Genomic DNA, 16,818 nt, shown 5'->3' with positions numbered 1-16,818 from the left:
TCCACGACACCAGCGAAAAGTTTCTCATGTTCCTTGGTTTACCCACTAGCTTTCTGTCAGCACAACACCATTGACCTAGGACCAGGGCTGTTTGCAGACCAGGACTGTTTGCAGACCTGGCCGACAGTCATGGCTGGCTGACCAAGAGACCAAGGGGCCAGGAGGCAGAGCCACTAGCTCCAGACTTTGATTTGATGATGGGCAGCGTATCGCCTGGGCGAGGAGGTGGTGGTGCTCAGGAAAGCAGAGCTTGCTGAAGGCAGTTTCTGATTAGTTTTTAGCTTGTTTAAGAGTTGGCTGGGATTTCAACAGTAGGTTACAGAAGCTGTTCAGAAGACCTCAATTCTGGCTGTTCCTTCACCTTAGTGTTAAGTACAGCTGTGCACCCCAAACACTAGCACCAGCCCCGAGGCAGCCCTGGGTTCAAAGGCTGAGGCAGAATTTGGGTTCTTCAAATATGGGCTTTCAGTCCTGTTAGCAGTTTCTGGCAATCCCATCCCCACATCCTCACCTTTAATCAAATGGACGGCACCTCAAGGCAGAGGGATGACATTGCGTGTCCTCTCTCTCTGTGCCATTGCTTGCAAGACCAGTCTGGGTTAAAAGGGACTGGTGTTTTCCTGCTCGGCGGTCCACCCTGGCTCACTGCACGGGTGTCCCTGCCATGGCAGAGCAGGGCATTGCAAAGCCACTCTGTCTCTTCCAGCTGCGCAACGAAAGAGCCAAGCTCAAGCTTGCCCTGCCATATGGCTCTACTGCTAATCCCGTGGAAACACCAGAGATGCAGAGGATTGACACGTGGTTTTAGCAGTTTAAACATAAGCCCGGCTAGGACTTACGCTGAAGTCCTGGCCCTGACATAGCAGCTGACATGAGGATGCCTATGGCTGGCACACTTGGGGTCCTCATGCCACAGAGGTGGCCTCAGCTGCAGCCCTCCAGTGGTCCTTCTCGCTCACATGTGCTGCAAACTCTTCTCCGATGATTAGATAAGAGGAATTGCCCATTTACTTTCATTTCAGTTGTGCGTGACTGGATCAAAGGATGCATGCTCTCTTTACTTCAATTACGCATTTTGGTCTAATGTAGTCCAGATGGCTATTTCATCTCAGCCTTTATATTTATTCATGGCCTTTCTATTTAACTTTCCTAAAACAAATACTCACTCGTAGGCGTATATTAATTCAGGGACAAGAACTGCCTCAATCAATATGTTGAGGTTAAGTTTTACACCACAATAGGTCCTGTGTACATAATTTCTGTTTTTATTACCCCACTGCTAGCCTCAAATATATGAGCAATTTCTTTAAAGAGTTTATTTTGGCTTTTTCCTAAATTTAAACAAATCACAGCTCTCCCAATTATTAGACTTACAATGCGCAGATATTCTTTCACTGACCTTTCAGTTAAACCCTTCTGCAAACTTCGGCTGAATATTAGCAAATTTGCAAAAATACCGAGGAGCCCAAAATGTTTGACAACATGATATTGCACCGCCTCTGACTGCGGCTCAGGTGTCCAGCGGAAGATAAAATTTGTTGTCAAATTTAAGTGCAATCCTGCAATGAACTTGTCAATGCAGAAAGTGGAAAAGCTCCGGAGATCAATGAGACAAGATACCGAGACTTTTCAGTTTACATCTACATTGTCTTTCAAACTGGAGCTGGAGGTTGGGTGCTGTGGCTGGACTTAGACGCTGCTGGTGGAGAGCCGAAGGCAGCCCGTGGCAGGAGGTGGCCGCGGAAGGGCAGTTCCTGGCTCCGGGCTCAGCGGCGAGACTGGCACGCGTGGTGGAGGGGATGTGGGAAGTCACTGGTTAATCCGTCTGGCATTTGATTTGGGCTTTTGGTCCTTGTTTGGATAATGGGATTGCAATTCCTCTCGGTACACTTACAATAAGAATATCTGAAACTCGTCTGCAGCCAGGCAACAGACTTTCATTTCGGGTAATCTGATTTTAGCTTCAGTGATTAGCTGCTCCGTTGTCAATGGCCAAATCTAATTGTCATTGTAGTTTCTCTTTTGGAGCCAATACTTGCTAACGTTTTCCAAGCTGGGTTTTGCTTTACACCTCCTCTTCTCAAGTAATGTCTCCCAAGGCATTCGCAAACAGAGAGGAGGTGATTTCAGACCTAAGCGTGAGAAAGCTGGTAGCAGTCACTGGTCAGTTTTTCAGTTGCATGAAATGGACACGGTGAGCATTTTAAACTTCTGGGCATTAATATTGGCCTGAAAATCTTATATATATATATTTAGTGTTCCTAATATAAACATACATTTCATAAGTTACGTTAGATGAAGTTTTCCAGAACCAGATTCTCTGCAGCATATTACACCCATATTTTTATGTGTGTGAGTGGCTGCTCCAGAAATCAGTGTGAAACTGGGACTAGATGGGTCTCCAGGTTTCACTGGAGTTTATTTTTTGTTTCTTAAACAGTTTCCTCCAGAGTTTGTTTGATATTAAAAAAAAAAAAAAAGGATGGGGAAACAATTTGTGACAGCTTTTCCCTTCCCTTTTCCCTGCCAACCCCGTTAAATGAAAAAGCCAGTTAGAAATGTAGAGTTAACTTAAATACAAATCTGGGAGGAAAAGGAGATAGCAATGATAGTATCGGGACAAGTTTCTTCTAATGCCACTTTCCTTTTGGTTGGACTTTTGCACTGAATGAAGCTGTAGGTTTAGATCCATAGCCCAGCTTCCAGACCCACCGGCTGCTCCAGGAGAAACTATTCCAGTCTTTTCCTTGGCCAAAAGCATAAATAAAATGCTGTGATGGCTTGGAAGGGCAGATGAAAGACAGCCTGCTCTGTTGCGTGTGGTGGGATAGCACTGCTAACACCACATGTGTATAAAGCAGCATCCGAACAGTGCCGCTCAACAGCCTTGGGACTCTCCGCCCATGGAGCTCCCTTTGGGAAACCCTTAAAAGCTGGTTAAAAGGCACCCCCGGTCCATGCTTCAAAGAAAGCCCCCAAAAACCACACATGAGAAAACAAGGGCTTTCTAATGAAGTGACCTCAGACTAACTGGAAAAGCGGGAACACTACGCAATCACCCTCAATATGGCAACATAAGAGTTTGCCTGCACAAATTAAAGTCCATCCATCTGTCAATATTTCTCCAATCTCTAGGCCACCGGCGTGCTTGCTTATTGCCAGCTCTGAGCTGCACCAGCCACCGTGGGCAAGCACATGCTGTCTGCGGCTGCCAGGATGGATGGAGGCAGGACCTGCTGGGCTGGACATCATCCCCACCAGCCCCCTGAAGTTCCCAGGTGGCTAAACCACTCCTACTCCACTCCTAACGAACCTGAATGAGATGTCTTGTTTGTTTATAACAGCACGGGTACGGCTGGGGCTGGCCTCAGGTGCTTGGACCTGGGTAATATTTTCCCCATCAGCTGGGGACTAGTCCACTCACTGCCATCGGTCTCCCATCAGCACTGGCTGCCATGGGCAAGGGACCACCAGTTTTGGCGTCCGCATGTGCAGAGACGGTGTGGGAATAAGAGGGAAAAGAGGAGAGGATATGGGACTTGAAGAGCTTAGGAGGTAGGTAGTCTTTTCAGAGGAAAGATGAGGAGATTGTTTCACTGCAAAACCCCCATTGGCAAAGGACTCAGCGAAGAGCCTTGGCTAGAAATGCAAGCTGTAGCTTGGCTTCAGAGTCACCGAGCACACCCTGGGCAGTACAAATGCTTTCAGTTGCTGCGGCTATAAGAAGAAATGTTAATTAGTCAATTTTCTGGGTAAACAATAAATACACGTGTTACGATAAAATCCGACCACAAACTTGCTGGTTAGAATTTCTGTCCCTTAAATAACATCTTTGTGAACATGTTTTCCAGATCCCTTCCCAGCCTTACCCACACCAACCACCCGGTACTTTGGAGGGCGTAGGCTCTGACGGGGCCAGCAATGCGGGAAGACAGCAGAACATTTTGGGTTACTCTCCCCAGTCCCTGCATCGACAGCCGAAACCTTCTGCAAAAACTTGGATTACAACTATTTGATGCATCCTGCACACACACCTGTAATGATCGCATCGAAATTTGATAACCGTTAATGGTGTTGAAAAGAGGAGCCAGGTTTTACTGTTTGCTGTTATGCTTATTATCTTGAATTCACTTTCCTTTATGGCTGTGATTTTCTCTCCTCTGTTTTAACTCGGCCCCATGGGCCCTCTTTAGCCAGATTACTGACAACTGATTCAGTCGGTGTTATAGGCATGAACTCCGAGAGGGTCTGACGGCATACTGTGAGCTGCCTGGAGCTGGCACCCAGTCATAATGCACCCAGCTTAATTTTCCCTTTCTGTTTATTTTCCTAGTGTTGAATGATGATGCTCTTCTTCATAAGTGGATTGGTTTTGGACAGCAACAGGATGCTACACAGTTTTGAGAGTTTGTTACTGTTTTTAATAAACATCACTGTAGTGCCAGATGGGAATTTAACTCATGGTTGGAAATCAAGAGGCCATCAGTCCTATACCCAGCTTGACTGGACAGGCTGAGTCAATTCTTCTTTTGGGTACCTCTATGTGGAACAGGACAGTGCGAGCACAGCGCTAAGGAGCTGGGGGCAAAGCAGGTCATTCGGAGCCATGTGAAGGGCGCTGGGGAATGGACTCTATTTTGGCTGGGGAGAGCGATGTATGTGGGTGGTGCTGAGTCAATGGTGTTACCAGCTCTTCTGGCATGAGATTGGTATCTAGGAAGCATTAATTTTAGCAACAGAAAGTGACTTTGTGTTAAGGGGAAGTACACAGAGAGCTTTGAGTAAAAGGCACATGACTATAAAGCAGGGTGATTACTTCCCAATTGTGAAATAAATGAAAGTGGCTTGTATATTGTCTTTCTTTGGTGGTACTTATAGACAGCGGTTGTACAGCAGCACTTGAGTTTCCTCTCTGGAAACACACTGTAGACCACAGGAAATTGCTGAGTCTAAATAAATGGGCTTATTAACTAAATAGGAAAGCTACCAAGTCCAGGCTCCTTGTGATCACATTTCCCATTACATTATGGTAACTGTTTGAAACTCAGGCAAGAATCCTGAAACTCTAAGTATCTGGAGCCACATGGACTGTCCCCGACTTCAGCACAGCTGCACGAGGACATGAAGAGGGACCGAAGCATTGAGTCATGCAGCTTTACTAATAGATATCTCGCCCAACCTTCACAGCGTGGGATCTCAGATGGCTCTGATTACCCGAAATTTTGGATTGCAACTCTCCCATTTCCTTGCCATTTTCTCACTTCCCTCACTTCACTAGCCCTTGTTATGGAGGTTAATATCACACTGCAGAGCTAATTGCTGCTGGCAAGTTGGAATGTGGTACTTGTCATGTGCCAGAATTTGCTGCAGCCGAGCATGCCTGCTTCTGAGATCCCACTGAAATGACTTGACTCACCTTGGAAACACTGCAGGTAACGGCAGGATTGTATTAACTTAATACTGCCGTGAGGGGAAAAATGAATCCCAGGGAGGCAGGCAGAAGAGGCTGGTAATAGCAACTGCTGCCCACAAGACATATTGGAAAAATATCATGCTGAAAAAATGTCGTTTTAAAGCCATTTGATTCATTGGTTTCCTCCTTGGAAATGTAAGAGAAGTGGAGAAAAATACCCTAGAAATAGAACAGAACTAGGCAATACTTGCATTCAGAAATAAGAAGAAACCTTTTCCTGCCATAGTGCGGGCAACAATTGACTAAATGCCATCATCAAAGGTTAGTATCTGAAAACAGTACTGGCCAGCATTTCTGTAGCCCCACACAACACTCCAGGAGTCAGCTGTTTGATGCTTTCGGCAGTCCTCTGGGAGCACAGCTGCTACTGAAAAACACAGAGCTTATGGCTTCCTAGGAACTTGGGGCTCCCAGGTCACTGAGAAGTGGTCCAACAGTTCCTTAAAGTCCTTTACTAAGTGCATCAAGCTCCATCATAGAACTCATCAGCTTCTTTTGTCCCTACTGCCCTGACTAGGAAGCTGACCCACAGCCTTCATGTCCTTGAATGGCTAGAAAAGGACTTGCAGACAGCAGTTGCCCAGGCCTGGCTTTGGTAGGCTGGAGGAGCCAGCCCCCTGCTATTCTGTCTAGTAAGAGAAGACTGGGGCAGCCAGAAAGCCAGAAGGGTTGGGAATGCTCTTTGGGAAGCTCTTAGGGTGTCATTCCCCTCGTTACCCAGGTCAAGGAGTTGCCCAGCTGTGCTGCATCTCCCCCAGCTGTGCTCCCGGGTTTTGCTCCTCAGAAACCCTCGCTGGGTCCGTGCTGCCAGCTCCTGCCTCGCTGCGGGTCAGGGTGCGCCTGGCACATGCGCTGCGGAGCAGGGACTGAAGTCCTCCTGGTTTGCACAAGTTAGATGTGGCCTGCTGCTCCTTCCTTGCACTTTTTCCAGGCTTAGTTCATCCTTTCCAACCGTATTGAACACGTACCTCTGGGTTACATCTTACCAGCCGCTTGAAAAATAGTATCGACAATTCCCATTTCTGCTGGGAATGTCTCACTACTTGTTGCACCGTCTGTCACATTGCACTGGTGATTTATAGCCTGACAATAACTGAGACACCTACATCTTTCCCTTCCTCTATTCCTTTTAATTCCTTGCTTATTGTAGGGATCCCCATTTGTTACCCCTGAAATCCTGAATTCCCACTTTTCATTCCACTTCTTAAAATCCCATCTATTACCTGTGCCTTCAGAAGAGTTACCTTGTTCTCCCCGTCCAATATCCCATTCCAACCTGGCAATATTCTGGAACTCTATGTCACAACCAGGCTTTTTTAAGCCACTTCTGTGTTTTGTGTCAGGACCATTTATGAAGATATGAAAAAAACCAATCAGTTCTCAGTCTAATATCTTAATTCACCATTCATACTTTTCCATTACCTATTTCTTTTTCTTTCTCATGGAGATTTCTGATTGAGATCCCCTCTTCCCTATTTCAACAAATAATTCCCCTTGTGTCCTCCCATCAGTTGGTTCACTGAAGTCCAGATAGATGAGATCTGTGATCCGTAAAATTTCCATCATCCATACGATCAGCTCCTTATTAAAGAAAAATCTCTATATCTACCATTTTAGCCCATTTTCCAGTTACCTCCATCCTTGTAAATACCTTTCCATACAAAATGTATTTTAAATTGTTCAGAGCCTTCCAGAACTGAACTTTGTGGGGGTAAGGGAAATAGTCTGGGGATTACCTAGATTGTTTTCCTCTCTGCTCCCTTTTTACATATAGGGCTTTCATCCTCTTCTCAAGCTGTCCAGTGCTGCTCCTGACGTGAGGGATTTATTACAACTCATCACTACCAAATCTTCACTTTCACAGAGCAGATCTTCGAGGAAAACTTGAACAGACTGAGCTCTCCAAGTATTGCTTCTCCCCTGATACAGCATGGTATTTGATGATAACACGGGTGGCTAAATGCTGCAAAAGGTGGATTGACTGAGCATCTTGGAGGAGATGTCTGCAGCCTGCAGGGAAAAGACAAGGCACAGAGCGGGTGGGAAAGGGCATGGCTCTGTCAGGATGGCAGAGGGCCAGCCAAGAGGCTGCCCCGGGTCACATTCAAGCATCCACCGCTTCTGCTCGTCATCCTGGGCTGAGCCGTGCTGGAGGCTGACGCGCCCCGCTCTGCACCGTCCCACATGGCTGTGGAGGGCAGAGCCCAGCCCTGTGTTGCCAAACAAGAGCAAGTCTCCGGCTCTGCCAGGGAGGGAATGAGTTCAAGCCTGAAAGACAACAGTGGCAGGTCACTCTTCCTTCGTGGAAAGGACCTCTGATGTGCAGCTATCTCTCTGTCCAATTAAGAAGCAAGGCTAATGAGGGTTGTCCTGCCGGAAGGCTGCTGGCCATCACCTGAGCCATGGCTCTGGGGCTGAACCCGATGGCACTTGGCTGACGTTCACTCAAACACCCTTCAAACCTTTCTGGATGGAGCCAGCCTCTCCAGCAACTGTTTAAAGAGCTGGATCTTGACATTGATTTCAAAGGGGATTTGAATCACTTGAAATTTTGTATTACAGCCACGTTATGCTTGAAGGCAGAAGTGTCCACGAGGGTTGTTCAAACGCTATTTTTGCTTCTGCAAACAAAGGAGTCCTTGATACCAAATGAGTGACTATATCCCCCAAGTATGTTGGCCTGTCTAAATATGGAGATATTAGTAAGCATTTATTTTCATTGTCCGAAAAAGGAGGAATTACTGTTTCCTTTTTTTTCAAAATTTTAATGGGGAGAGTTAAAAAAAAGACTTTTGGACAAGGACACTTTTTCATTTTCCCAAGAAAAAATATTTCTCTGTGTGCAGCGCTGGCCTTGCTTCTGCAACAGAAATATTCTTTCAGGATATTTTGATTATGTCCCTTGGGGGGACATCGTCATCAGCTGTTTTCCAGATGTTTTAGTCTTTCTTAATCATACTTTCTCACTAGCTGTGAGATCTGATTCAAAGCTGAAGAACGTCATTCCATCCGGCACAGCTTTTCTGAGTCCCCAGGAAGTGTTGGGGTTTTGCAGCTTACAGATGCAAATTTAATTAAAAGATAAACTGAAATTAATCTATTTACAGTGTAGTTGTACATATGACACCCCCTTGGCAGTCTAGAGCTACCAGCATTGCCACTAGGAGATCTATGTTCAGGAGTTTCTCTCTCTCATATGTTTTATGCATCAGGTTGAACTTCATAACTCTGCCCTGGGGAATGCAGAGTGCCCGGCTATCCTGAGTACTTGCTATCATCAGAAAATACTCTCACCTTGCTGCCCACCTCTTTGTCTAGGTCATTTACCAGTCTGTTGTACAGCAGGTCCCAGTACAAATTGCGAAACTCTCTCGGTGACCTTCCTCCGTTGCAAAAAGTTATGCTTTGCTCCCTCTCTCGTAGCCAAGCCTGCAGTTTCCCCGGGGCTCTGCGGAGGAGTTTTGTCAGGAGCCTTTGGTCAAGGAGCCCCGGCGAGGCCTTCTGACTCTCCGCGTCTGCCAAGAGTCAGCGCGCAGCAGTTCCTCCACCAGCTCCACAACACAGGGCTCTGCCTTTACCCCAAACAACAGACCTTGGCTTTTAGACTGAAGTTCTCCATCAAAAAGACTGCTTTCCCCAGTGCCCCACTCCCCGCGTAGTCATTTATTCCCGCACGTGATAGAGGTAAACCGCTCCTTAATCAAACCCGTACCTTCCGCATCCATTTCCTATTGTATTATATAATAATAACAACTCATTGAATACTTCTGCTCTTAAAAGTAAATTGGCTGTGCATGTCTCATGGAGCTTGTGCAGGGCCTTGTTCAGTGGGGTCCAAGCTGTGGATCCTGGATCCTCTGGGATCCCTCTAAAAGCCTAATGTGCAGATGACAGCCCTTCTGTGTGACTCGGATCACGTCTGCTGCACACATTGCCGTCCTCACATTTTCCTTGCTCCATCGAGGGATGTAATTCCCAACTAGCAAAAAAATAAGTGGGAAAACTTTTGAAAAATTAAGCTCTGACCAATTCTAGAAAAGCAGGTTGCGATTTTTTTTAAAAGTATTTTTTTTCCATTGCTTTCAGTAAAAATTGAAGTATTGTCTTTTCATTGTTTTTACGTTATTCCTCCAGGGATTTTTGTTTTGAGGCATGTTGAGTTCAATTATTTTTTCTTGTTTTCATTCATAAAGGACCAAGTCCTACAAACACCTGGGCATGGCAGAGCTTTGTGGGGAGTGGACACATACAGCTTTGTGTGGACTCTCACTCTCTGCTAGATTCCTAGAAACATATCAGCCAATATTTTTTTTTTCTTTCAGAAGGGATGCAAAAAAAAGATCCTGTTTATGTGGACCTTGAAAATAAATATTTTTTAAATGGATGCCAAATGTTAGGCTAACAACCTTGAAAGCTTGGTCACGCCTCCTAAAAGTGCAGATGAAGGGAAAACTCTTGAAGAAGTTTCTCCATGTTTCACTCTGGATTTTCCTAGTTATCAGACTCCTGGGATTTGCAGTTTTGGGAAGAAGGATGTGGTGTGGCCCCTTGGCTTCACAGAGCCTGAGAGTGCATGAGGTGTCCTTTTGCCAGACTGAAGACAAGACCTACCACCTCCTTCCCACTCTCCCATCCCCTCCGCTGGGCAGAGTATGGCAGAGCGATCACAAGTCAGGCTGAGGTCACGATGCCACCAGCATCGCAGGACGACCTGAGAAACGCTGGCGTTGACTTAAGTACCCACATGCCTGGGCTGGGGAGCTGGCTGGGAAACGTGGTCCTGCTGGGCTGGTCTCAGCTGAAGTGGTTGCTCATGTTTCTCTTCTATTCACATTTTCAAGGTTTCATCCTCCTCAGCCATCACCCTGTTTCTTTCTCTTCGAATACGTGTTGCCAGCTCTCTGGGATGGTGGGTCTTACTTGCATGTCCGTACCTCGGCTTTTTGCTGCTGCACTGGGGTTGTGACCCCATCCACTCTTGCCTTCGCCATGACAGAATCAGAAAGGATTCAAATCAAAATTCTTGAATTCTCAAAAATATAAGGTAGAATAATTATTTTTCTGCCATTTATTTTTGTCTCCAGCCTACCGCTGCCATGGGAGAAGCCCACCGAGGTGGACGGCAGAGGAGGTGGATCAGGCGAGCCTGTGCGCAGTTCCCGTCACTGCTGACCCACCTCCGGGGGCTGCAGAGTCCCACAGAGCCGGAAAGGGAAGTTTTCCTGTTGTGGGGATGCTTGAAATGATTTGGACACCTGCTCGCATACTTCCACAAGTCTCGGTTAGGGGGGAGAAAGAACCACAAACCACAGGAAGAAAACATATACATTGGAAAGTAAGAATTACTGGGGTTTTTTTGCTTTTGCAAAGGAAGTGGATGCAGGTAAGTGAAGAAAGGAAAGCAGTTTCTAATTTCTTGACATTTGATTACTCAAGTGCATAAGAGGTACAGCAAAAAACTAACCTGCAGCTTGGCAGAATACAATACCATTATCCCATAGGAAGTACAGACCATTTATTTCGGTGCTATCTATCTCTTTCTGATTTATAACCCCCATGTAAACTCTGTGCAGAGCAGGACTGTGGCAGGTTCAAGGATTAAGGTCTTTACTGTACAGTTAAATTAAAACAAACCTCATGTTCGCCAGGGGCAACCTCCAGTTTGTTTTCATAAAGAGGAAGTGCAGTGAACTTCACGGAGATTTCACTTAGGACCTTCCTTATTTTATTTCCCCTTCATCTTAAAATAGATCTTTTAGGCTGAAAGTTGATGGTTCCACTTTGTACATGGAAAGCATAAGAGAACAGTGTGAGATGAAATGGAGGAGCTAGTCCAGAATGACGCAAGGAAGAAAACAGCTTCAGCTGCAAATGCTGAACCAGTCAGGATGTGAAAATCGTTTCTCTCCTTCAAGCTGAAACAAAAATGTAACTGAAAATACCATTTCTAGGTGGCATGAGCAATAGTCCTGGGATCCGTTGCAAAAAAAAGAAAAAGGAAATTGTTTAAATGTATGAAGTTTGTGTTAGGAGCTGTTGGAGGGCAGACAAGAAGAAATTATGTGCTAACCGTGCCATACGTTTTAGAGTTTCTCCTCATTTATTCTAGTCACATACAAATGCACTGATTCTTTTACTATGAAGAGCTATTTAGCCCACAGAGAACCACATTTCAATGCGCATGCATTGTAAAACCACTATAGGAAGAGTGTTTAGTGAAGAGTTAATGACTTCCTTAAAAGGATAATACAATTAACAGTTGAGAGGATGTACAGCTAAATATGGCCCTTATAAAACTTAGCAGATTCCATTAAAAAACAGACGTGCAGGAAGTGTCTAGTTCCTATTAGAACTGATTGTACACAGTTGCATGGGAAGAAATAAATTTAGTGTACAGAATTTTACATCACATCCTTTGAAAGCACTGAAATTCTCTGGGGTCCACAAATCTCTGCATCTGGTCCACATACACATACACACAGACACACACACAAACAATTAACTGGCGTGCAATTACGTTAAAGGAAAATGTGCATCTAAGAGTCAGAGCCCTCATATCTTGAAGCAAATGGCAATGACCTCCTGACTGCAGCAGGCCTGGGTTTGCCGGAACCCAAATCTGTAAGTTCGGCTCTCCTCTTGCCGATACCACACTCACCCGGGGGGACTCCATGTCTGTGTAAAGGGCGGGGGGAAATCTGTTCCTGTAATTTCTGTGTTTGTCAGAAAAGTCATTCCATTCTCTTCTTTGATCTAATTTTCTATTTTGAAAATTAGAACCGAGCTAATGCTAAAATTTCCTTCATTTGATTGTTCATTTATTACAAACAGCAACTACGCATTGTCTTGAGGACTCAACCGATTTTAAGGGGTTCTGTGTGCTTATTTTCAAGGCATTTTCAAGAAAAAAGATCTGGAGCCAGAATTGTCTAACATTGAAAGGCGGCTGTTCATAGGAGCCTGAAAAACCTTTCTCAACTGTATTTGAAATGATTTTTTAATTCATTTGCAAGGACATCAGAGAATCAATTTGCCTCTAGCCACAGTCCTTATACTGGCAGGTAAAGCCAAGGAAATGACCCAGAGAGCATCAAGACAAATCCCTGATGAAATCCAAGGCAAAATTGCTCACCAGAAGCCTAAAGAACTGGACTCAGAGGTTGTTCATGGATCCAAACCCAAGGTTTTTATTCCCCAAAGAAGACTCACTTCCCATCGACACTCAGTGGCTGCTTGGGCTGCTCTGCAGTCCACAGTGGGGACAAGAGTCGTGCTGGGCTTCCTTGCTCCTCATGCTGCCCTGTGGCCTGGGAGCTGAGGAGTCACCATGGAAAAAAATATTTAAAACTAAATATCCTTGAAACCTCTTACTCTGTAGCACCCCAAAATAACCCCTATCCTTTGGTGCCCAGTCCATCATAAAGGGGGTGGTTAAAAATCAAGGTTAAAATTCAGATCGACGGAGGAAAGCAGCAGCAATCATGACATGGAAAAGTCCTTTGATAACAACGTATCTCCGGTAGTGAATTTTTTTCATATTCTAAGAAGAAAATTAAACCAGTGTGGCAGATCCATCAGGGCTCGCAGTACCCGTAAGCAAGCGGGAAGTGAAGAGTATCACTGTTGTAAGAAGGTGGTTTAAAAAAATGAAAAGAAGAGGATTTTTCATTGTGAGGTCTGGGTTTTATGTTGTATTTTTATTACTACAGATGGTTTTGTGTAGAATATGATGGCTATCCTGCTGTGTTGGAAGAATTATGTTCAATTTAAAAGCCTGAATTTCCAGTCTACAGGTTTTGTAGGAAATAAATAAACAGTTTCACACAGGAAATGAGCAGAAGTCTCTCTCCGTGGCACACGGCATTTACAAATCTTTGGTTTGTCATCTGATATTTAACGGACTACCTTGCATTGAGAGTATGGAGACAAAAAGTGAAATTGAGTGACACTGTCCAGTACCTGCTACCAGGGCAGAATTAGTCTTTGCTCTGACCAAAGCTGCCTGCATACGGGGTTGTTTCCACTGGCATCTGCTGGCTTTGATACAAGCCTGCACAGCAAAGCCTCCATCCATGGCACTAACAGGCATTTCTTTAAAACAATGTTAATTCAAAGCTCTGGGAGAACTCTATGTTATGAGAATCCAAAGCAGCAGCAGAACACTATTGAACACCATGCCTAACTCATTGCTATTATTTACCATGTGGTAAATGTTAAATATTATTAATAAATATTATTATTTGCTGCAGATTTCCAGAGCCCCTAAGAACCACACAAAAAGAGCTGTAGCAATTTTTTTTATGTTCTTCATAACCGTTTCCTTAGAAAGCCTAAACAATTCTCCTGTGTAACACTACCCAAGCAACAAATATTCAGTAACAGGAATATGTATCATTTTGTACAGTGTTGCTTAGAGGATTCCTCAGTTGAATTTATCAGGTGAGGACAGGATATTGCCATGTTAAAAGTATGACCTCCCGACATCAGCTAACCCATGTTGCTTCTTGGGACATCAGTAGATTGGAAAGAAATTTTAGTTTTACCCACTAACAGCGGCATCAAGCTTTTAATGCGCAAACTTGTCTTCACAAACAGCACTGACAACCCGCTTCCCAAGAGCCCGTGGAAGATGAGTGGAGTCCCCAGCATCTCTTGTCACATCCCTTTTCCAACTCTGTTGAAGCACTTGGCCTAAGAGCTGCTCTACCTGCGACTTCTGCATAGTTTGTCCTGAGCTGGAGTGACACATTTATGCATTTGCATATATAAAAATATAGGCAGGTTGTAGAGGTGTTGCTTAGAAACCTCTTTTAGCAACAGAATTGTGGGATCTGCTTCTGCTGAGTCTGAGTCGTAACTACTTAACACGGGCTAACACAAGCCGCGGCACAGGACAGCAACTAGCTCTGGCGTGACTCTTGTAGGCCTGTCACCAACCTCTACTTTTCCCTTCCCAGCCTAACCAAAAGGCCACTAACATCGCTGTTAGCACAACAGAAGTTCTAGCACATATGAAAAACCTTATAATTTGCCGTATTTGCCCAAGACGTCAGCGCAGGCTCAGGAGTTCCTTGCCTCTTCCTCCCCAACATCAGCATTTCTGGTGTGGTTCAGGCTCCTGCACCAAGGGAAGGCAGCAGCTGCGCCAGTCCCGAGGCAGTGTTGGTGCCATCCGTGGTTTGGACCTGTGAGGTTTCCCTGGTGTCGCCGGGGAGGGAGCTCGTTAGCTCAGGTCCGTAACGTCGCGTCACATCATGTTCCAAGGCACAAGGACACCGGTGGCCACGGCTGTCTCTGAAGCCTTCTCAGGCACAGTGGTTGCTTCAACAGCATTTCCTCCTCCTCCCAGGGGCTGGAGAAGTTGACACTTTACCCACCCAAGGTGATACCCTCATACAGCCTGAGCTAGGTCCCCCAAGCACTTTCTCCATCTTCAGTGCAGGAGACGTCCATCTTCTTTCCATGATTTGTTCATACTGTCTTGCATCACTCTTTGTTGCTTCAAGCCAGCAGCCCTCTGAGCGGACACACAACAGCCACCCTCCAGGCTCATGTCATGCTCTTCACAATGCCCTTGATCTGTGGAGAACCTTTCTGTTTCCTACAGCTCCGTGTAGGGCAATGTGGCTTTTCCCTGCAGGTGCCATTTGGTGCCGTTTCTGTGTGCAATCCCAGCTCAGGCTCCCCAGAATTTTCTGCCTGATGCCTCTTTTCTGACAGAGCCATGGGGATGCCTGCTCCCTATTACAGATGTCTTCAAGACACAGGCCCTCTCAGCAAAGATGAAGATCAGAAAAAGCCGGGAGAGGTAGATTTTGTCTTTAGAGCAAGGACTGAAGAAAGAAATTGTAATTGTCAGAGGTGAAGTGGCTTTTTCTTGCAGCCATTTTTATACACTAACACAGTGACGTGCTGAGACTTGTGTAGTTACACCACCACACTATCGCATTAAGACCATCAAAGAGCCGTCAGCCCGTGGTCTTCTCTGTAGCAGTAGTGGATCAGGGGGAGGGTCAGTCCTTCAGAAGATGCCTATGTTACCTGCTGGCAGCAGGAGCTGAGAGAGGCAGCCTGGCAACTCACATCACCTCTTAAGAACAAATCCTTGGGATGACTGCCTGAATGACTCTCAGGCAAAGTTTAGAATGACCCAAGTGATGTAATCCTAGGAAAATCTCAACTATATCTTCAGGAGAAGGGTATTCTCCCACAGCCCCAGCAGACAGCATGCCCATTCCCCTCCCAGACTAATCCACCAAGATTTTCCCTAATCACCCCACAATTCACGTGCACGCCGAGGCCACTACCCTCTATCTTTAGCATGCCACCACTGTCAGCAGGCCTTCTTTACCTATGGAGATGGGCTATACCTTCTCAGTTATTGATCTGGCAAAGCTGTGGGACCACAAAACACCTTCTGGAGGGCTGTTTTTCTAAGAAAGGCTCCAGCAAAGGAAAGATGCAGCCAGGTCTCAGCCAGGCTCAGGACACCTATGGCTGGCTGGGAGGTGGTAGGCTGGCCTGGCAGCTCACACAGAGGGCGTGTAATTGTGCCTGTGACCTCCTTGGAACCAGCCACAATGGGTGAAGATGTTGACTAAAACAGTTATTGCAAAGCCAACATAAAGAAAACTGCCCATCTGAGAACACCGTGTAATGGGATGAAGAGCAGAAGGTGTTGGCCATTGATGGTGGTCTGTACAGCAGAGGCTGTCCCAGCAGCCCAGGCTCCAGGGCTTGGCTGAGGAGAGTCTGGTACTGAACCAGAGCCTTGCTCCGTTCCCTGAGGAGCTCCAGGAGGAGGATGAGAGGAGCCATGTCTGAGGTTCCCCCCTGAGACAGTATCCACAAGCCAGACATACGTGTCTCTGTGAGACCACGAGTCTCAACAGGCAGTTTAGTTGAGAAGGAGGTTGGAAATGTGCTGCAGCAATAGGCCCTGACTCTGATGGCAGATATGTTGACTGTGAGTAATGTGTGGTCATCTCTTCTGTCTTCATCTTACTTTTCTATTCACTCTCTCCTATAATCCCTGAATAGTGACAGTCTTTGCCTGACTGGGGATATAAACACATATTTTTATGCATATAAATTCAAGGCCAAAGCATGTGGCCATGAAATTGGAGACAAACAGGACAAAGAAAGAGATGAGACCCCCACTCAGCTCCTCAGAGGCCACTGGCTCCCAAGGGGACTAACCAAGAGGGAGGTGGCATGTCCTTCCAGCCACCCTCTGGACGTGCCCCAGGACCAGCAGCAGCATCAGCCCTCACCCCAGCGTGGCCGGGGATCCTCTCTTTGCAGCAGCTGCCCGGCCTCGGTGCCCTCAGCCCCATGTGCCCAGC

The sequence above is a fragment of the Phaethon aethereus genome, assembly GCF_964289735.1.
Source record: "Phaethon aethereus genome assembly, chromosome: 2".
Classification (NCBI taxonomy): Eukaryota; Metazoa; Chordata; class Aves; order Phaethontiformes; family Phaethontidae; genus Phaethon; species Phaethon aethereus.
This window is presented reverse-complemented; position numbering follows the sequence as displayed.